We start from the raw sequence: 7,190 nt of genomic DNA, 5'->3' as shown, positions 1-7,190 counted from the left end.
CTCAATACACTTCTGAGCTGTAAAAACCAAGCTCTGGTCGGGCCAATAACATCGTGTATAGAGTCGGTGGGTGGGGCTTAACATAATAGCGGCCGAGTTGCGCTTGCGTGTTTGCCTACTAGTAAACAGAGAAACTGGCGAACGGCGGTCTTTCGAATCGGCTTTGACCGCGACTCTGGAAGACTTGGAGTTAAGCTATTCTCTGAGAAAAGAACGGCACTGAAGTCGTTCTTAAAAAGGGAAGATGTGTTCGGAGTTTTGTCGACTGGATATGGTTAAAATTTAATCCATCAACAAGCTCCGCTTCACGTTGCTCTAGTTAGTTGTAGCTTTATTCTATCGCATGCAGAGGGAGTTTGAAAGACAACTGTTTATCCCGCCCCTGGGATTGAGCCCTGTCTATGGTGAGTTTCCAGATCAAACATCTTGATGTGGGTCTGGCTTGTCAGGCAAAGTTTGACAGTAACCAGGGGGCATTACATCAGACCATATTTAGTGTATGCTTCAGACAGGGCAGTGTATGTTGTGACCAAGCCTGCAGCACCCCTCTCAGAAACTGAAGCTTTCACGCTTCGATCGCCCCCCGGTGACCGGTCCCAGTATTGCCGCCCCTCTGTGTTTTCTAATGGACGCGAGTTGAACTAAACAATAAAATTACACTCCAAATATTTTTTCCCCAAAGTTAGTTTATGTCATTGAAGGCAGTTATCATCACGATGATTTCATTTCAAGTGTTGGTTTTTAAAATAAGTTTAGTTTTAGTTAGTTATTTTATGCTATAAAACGGGGGGTGTGACGTCATGATTGACAGCTGAGATCAACGTCTTCTCTGAGTGAAGTTGTCACTGAGGCACTAACAGACTTTTTTCGGGATTTTTGGGAGCAGATTGGAGCTTTAGCTTTAATTTCTACATTTCCATAACTGTTTATTTTGCACCAACATAATGAATTGTTCTGCATCTGTGAGAGTGTGGGTGGGTGTTTGATATCGCAGCTGTACTTCCTGCTCTACTTCCTGCTTTCTACTGCGCAACTCAGGTCCTGAAATATCTACAGCGCCGCGCAGGCCTTCTGAAAGCTTCAACTCTACCAAGCGGAAATGGATGATGTCGCGTCGTCCATATTTTTTTACGGTCTATGGTTGTGACAGAGGTTCTGGTTTGGGCTGAGGCAGGTGGGATATTTTTGACTACCACCAGATGACACTTTTGTCTCTGAATGTCCCCCCAAAAAATAAAAATAATCAAATTACCTCTAAAGGCTTTAAGTAATTTTATACATTATGTATTTAGTATTATGCTGATTTAAAATCATTTTTACTTATTTTTTGCATTTTTCTTTCATAGTTTTCATATCAAAGTGCATTTATAATTACAAAAGAAAATTAAACTGATCGCAATTGACTGAACATTTCTAAGAATATTGATCTAAAAAAACATACATTTTGTAGACATGTGAAATGTATACTTCCACCTATTTCTTGGGTACTATGAAGTTAAAATATTTATTAAAATGACTAAATAAATAAATGAAACAACATAATAATATAGAAATATATGTTTAAAAGAATCCTCTTTAATGCTGTTCTAAAGCATCAAGCGAGCAAAGGTGCAATCCGGACAAAGTGTGGCTACTTAAGGTAGGTTTTGAGATATAATTTTCAGAATGCATATAATATACGACTATAATACTGTCAAAATATATAAATAATATTTTCTTTAGGTGCAGATAAAAGTGAGGAAATTACTATAATACAGTCCGCTAAATTAAAGTGTATTTTTGAGGTGAGTCTTTACTGTGCAATTACATTTACATTAATTATTTAATTATTTAATTAGTGTGCAAACGTTATTGTGGTTGATCAGATCAAAATGCTGTAATGTATTATTTTCTTCACCAGATGGCGCTACGAAGAAGCATTTAATACAGTGGAATAGGATGAGACTTCGCTTCTGTTCATGTGATGCAGACCCAGTGAACCTGTGCTCATGGTTGCATGCCATGTGCAGTAACTCACTGCTACTCGCAAACTATAATGTGCCACTATCTTCCCCGCAAATGTGTATTTACTAAGTTTGAGAATGTTTGCAGTGTGATTGCTTGAGTATGTGAAGTCCAAGGATCTTGCTACACTACTAGTACGTACATGCTTTAAAACACAGTTGGCATATTTACTTCAATATTTACAAAATCTGTAGACTGCATTTATTCTATAACCCGAAGTGTTTTATCAGGGGTGCAAAGCAGAGTTATCCTTTCTAAAAGAAAAGTGTCACCCCGATTTCCACAGAGCGTGAACCACTGGTCATTGTGCTTGGTGTGTTTGTGTGTGTGTGAGGGAGGGAGTGTCTTTTTATAAATCCAAAACACTCATTATATTTTATGATGTGCACAAGAAAAACGTCCAAGTCAATGATATGAATGAACGCTTGACATCAAATATGTTTCCTGATGCACGTTTTGTCTGTTGCCACTGGGAAAGGACAGCAGAGAAGAACAGAGGAAGGGAAGCGAAAAATAATAGGAGTGTGATTCTTCTGCTGTTTAATCTCCAGACAGTCCCTAATTTCTCTAATTATCAAGCTGCTAAGCAAACAGAGGCAAGCGGGCAGGAATTGGCCGTCTCCTGCGGCTTACACTTCGGGGGGTCGTGTCTAATTTGAGGGAAGACCCAGTCCATCTCTTGCACGAACACATCTAGGGCTAACACACCCCTACCAGCACGGCCCCTCCCTTTCAACCCCTACCCACATGCACCAGCTTTATGGCAGATGGCGTAGTTCACCCTCCCTCTGAACCTCCATTCCACCCCCACCCTCGGCAGCTTTTGTGCCCCTGTGCGTGCGGTTTTAGGGGGCTGCGACAACAACAGCCCTCCCCACTGCTTCCTCCCGCCCTGGCCCTATTGTAAATGGGGTTCTGGCTTCATGCTTGGCGCTGCGATCAGGTGCCCTAACAGGGTTGTCAGCGCCCAGAAAAATCGTTTTAATCCCAGTAGTGGCGCGTCAGGGCCACTGGAGTTCGTAGTACTTTCCTGACACACTTGACCGGGTTTGATCCCAAACCATTGGGAAAATCTCAAGAATATTCTAAAGGCCTGTTGCAGTTTGTTAAAGTACTGAATGTTTTCATTGATTTACTATAGACTTTTCTTAAGTTACCGAATTTTAATTGCCATATCATTAATTGAAGATTGGTTTGGTTTGGTTCCTTTGCCAGGGTTCCTTCGTAGCTTTTCGCTGCCACTAAATACCTAATCTAGGTAGTGCAGCAGCCAAAAATTCTGCTTGGTCAAGAGCATTGAGATGGAAAAACTTTAAGCAAGGTCAGAAGTAAAAAAAAGTTTAATTGAGGCTTTGTCCAGTGTTATTTCTTTGCCAGGGTTTGTTCCAACAAAGCAATTTTTTGCAGCCAAACACTTGACAAAAATGACAAACACAAGCAAAATTTTGCTTGGTCATGAGTGTTATGTAACTGCTAAGGGAGTTCTGTGTCCCTGAGGTTATTTCCATGACAACGGGGTTCAAGTCTCCTGGGGCCTTTGGCACACGCGACCCTTCTGCAGGGCAAGACCCCAGGGGCCTGGGGGTAGGGATATGTATGGGTTAAAGGTCACTGGACACTACGGACACTAAAAGCGAATTGGGAAAGGGTTACGGTGACACGGGCCGAGGTCGCCTCAGAAAATGCTATGCTTCTCCATAGCATTAGTTTCGGTCAAAGAAGTCCTTTCTGGCCGTCAAACCCATGATGACCCTTGGAGCGGATGGCACACGCCGCCCATTTAATCTGATAGAACGCTAACTCAAAATCCTGTTTCACCCTCAGTTTGGCTAGATTCTTTCTTGGATAAATCTGTGATCTACATTTCGTGCCAAGTAGGTGAATCTTTGCTTATGTTGCATTCTACTGCCTCTTGAGATTTAAGCAGAGATTTGAGATACTCCTTCCACTGGTTTTGGAACAGATGCCTTCGACCTTCGACATCGAGGAGGACACGTATGGCTCAATATTAAGAATAGTGGATGATTCTTGAACTTTTACTTTTGGCTACATCCTTGCCCCCTTTTCCTTCAGTTTCAGGCTACTTTTCATGAATTGGTCCTCACATTGTAGGCAACAGAGCAAGGAGCCAAATAGAAGGTGGACATGGGGAAAAAATCAATACTTTGTGTATACGGATGACAAATGCAGAAACAGAAGACGCGAAGATCAGTTGACCAATGTGGAGAGATAAAAAAATACAGGGAATGAGTTGGGAGGAGAGTCGGGCCCCCACTCTCACCTTTCTCTTCCCTTTGTTTTCCCCTTTTTCTTTTCTTGTGAACTGTAACGTGTTCCTCAGTTCGCTTTGTTATTGCCTGACAACCTGCTGACACTCACCCACCAACTCCCTGAAATTCTTGTTGCCTCTCCCACAGTCTTTTTTGCTCCCATATTTACATCCATATTTCTGTCTCACATCATTTCCATATCATATTGTATAGTTACTATTTATTACTTTCTCAACAAGTTAAAAGAGTCTGGGAAGGGAAAGAAGAGAGAAAAGAAGGGCGTCGGGATGAGATTTGTGGCTGTGGTCATTCCAGCAGCTCTTGTCCCACCTGCCATCCGTCCATGATGGAGGGGGTGAAAGAAGAGTAGAGTGGGGAGCTGCATCTCTCTTTCCCTCAGCTAACTCACCCTGACAGGCGGGAACGCAGACTGCAGAGAGGAGGAGGACGAGGAGGAGGGGCCTCAGCCCCACGCTCCAATCAGATGCTCCCTTTGCTCTCAGCCAGTGGCAGCAGGGCAAAAACAGTAGCAGGGCTAAAGCTAGTGGTCCTCTCTTCTCCTCTCCTCTTTTGCCTTCTCTTTTCCTAACACTCTAGGCATGGAGTACTATTCCTCCATCTCCTGGGCGTCACGCCTCTCTCCTCCACCCTGGCTGACCACTGCAGTGCATCCACGAGGTACTCTCACCATCTCTTTCTGATTTTCTTTCTCTCTTCCTTTCGCTCTCTCTCACGTACATTATCTTTGGCTTGTTGCTATTGTATATTGTTCAAAAAAACTTTTGGGTGAATCCAATGCTGTCATCGTACTCTGTCCTACTAACAAAACAGGACCTGTAAATGTTGGAAACGACGAAATATTTAATAGCAAAAATTGCAAGATTTTCACTTCACTTTCAATGCAACTAATTATCCTAAATTCATTATGTGGCTCTCATCGGTTAAGTTCTGCCTTGCATAATTTATGCACTGCATTGCTCGCTGGGTTGTGAAGTAGTAGTAGTAAACAACCATTTATGATTTTACCCCACCATAAATAGCAAGTACTGTGGTGTAAAATATTCCCTCTCCTCACACTTGATCATAACATTGCACAACTTTTCTTTTGTAATATTTTTTAACATTTTTGACTATTCTGTCTCTTATGCATTAAAAAAGACTCTCATTTGATAGCTGTTGGAACGTGCATGAAATTTACGAAAGAGTGTTATGCGGATATTCCTTCACAAATGCATTTTCTGCATGTTTCAAAAGAGCATAAATGGTACCTTTACTACCTCTGCCAAAGTTCAGTTTTTAATAGCCAGATATCTGTTGAAAGCATCATGGCACACTTAAGCATTTCCTTTCAAATGGCGAACGCATTTCCAGGCTGCACATTTCTAAAAACCAGTGTGCCCACCCCCTCTTCTGGCTCTTGTATTGATTGGTTAATGGCATTATTTGTGGAGTGTGCCTCTCTGGTATAAGCCCTTTTTGGCCCCCTCGCTGTATTTGTGTGTGTGTGTTGGGCAATAGAAGGCCATTGAGGCCTGACCGATGGTCATCTTTCAGCGTTATTTGCTTTCACGCCAAAGGTCAGGAGGGGTCATAAGAAGTCAGAGGGTAATAAGTTTAACCCTGATAGGGCCAAGGTCACTTATAGCGTGACTCCAACGACACCTAATCAATACGCCCCTCACACCATCCTCTTCCTCATATTTTGAGCAGGACTCTTTCCCTCTAAACAAGCATCTCATACAACCATGTGCAAGGTGTTACAAATGTTACTTGAAATACCTTGTAAATCTTTGATTTTCAGTCTTATGCCATTTGATTTATCTCAAATGCTTTTTGAAGGCTGGTTACAATTTTTGTTTTGCTTTAAAGCCATTCAAAGATGTTTGTGTCGTCTTAGGTGCAGCGAGCCAATTGTTGGAGGCAGCGCAGGGCAACACCCACCCGACAGATTTGTGAACCTTCTGGAAATTATTCACTCCGTGCTTCTGCACCTGCACATCTCGTTCTTAACCCTCATTCTTAAACTGATAATACTTGCACAAAATCTAATGTTACTGCTAAAATTTCGTATTCCAAAAATGGCACAGCCATATAAAGTCTTTAGACAGTGTTGCACTGCAGTTCGGTGTGGAAATCGACTTCACCTTAGAAAGTCCTGAGAGAAAAACAGCAGATGTTTGTGCACCATACCTTGCGATAGAGGTTGACTAAATGTTTAAACATGAACCAAGTATGAAAAACGGTAGTGTGGGAAGGCCACCGTCTGGGCCACTGTGTACGATAAGAGCCTCCATCTTCACTGAGTCAGCCATTTTACTACAGTACTAATCATCATCTTGTCATCTAGCCTACACATACTGACACTAATCCTGAAATTTTTACTTTTTCGCTCAAAATGTACAGATTTTCACTCAATTTTGCAAAGTTTTTATAAAGTTCTCAATCTTCGTTATGTATGAAAACCGAAAGGCATTATCATGCAGTACGATCACAAATGCGACTGTAGATCTAAATTCAAATCTGCGATTTTGCGGATTTTTTTATTTTTTTTAAAATAGTCAGCCAAATTATGACAGCCTTCTAGTGTAGTAAATATGCTCGTTCCACAAACAATTTCCCCCCCAATTTTTCGTACTGTCTGAATTGTATGTAATTGTCGTAAATGTAGTTATACGCGGCAAATCAAGGGTTCCTTCATAGTTAGAATTTTATTTTTAATTTATTTACATACTGGTAAACAGAGGGACAAGTAAGCTCTGATCTTGTAGCATTTAAACCAAGCTGACAAAATTTACAACGCAAGAGTGTACACAAACAAAAACTCTAACCAAACACAGAATACGAACTCATAAACTTTTGTACATAGCTAATATGCAAATACACAATAGATCCTTTAATCATCTTGTAGTGTTAAAA

Source organism: Pseudorasbora parva, chromosome 14 (genome assembly GCF_024679245.1).
Source record: "Pseudorasbora parva isolate DD20220531a chromosome 14, ASM2467924v1, whole genome shotgun sequence".
Taxonomy (NCBI): domain Eukaryota; kingdom Metazoa; phylum Chordata; class Actinopteri; order Cypriniformes; family Gobionidae; genus Pseudorasbora; species Pseudorasbora parva.
Note: the sequence above shows the minus strand (reverse complement) of the source record.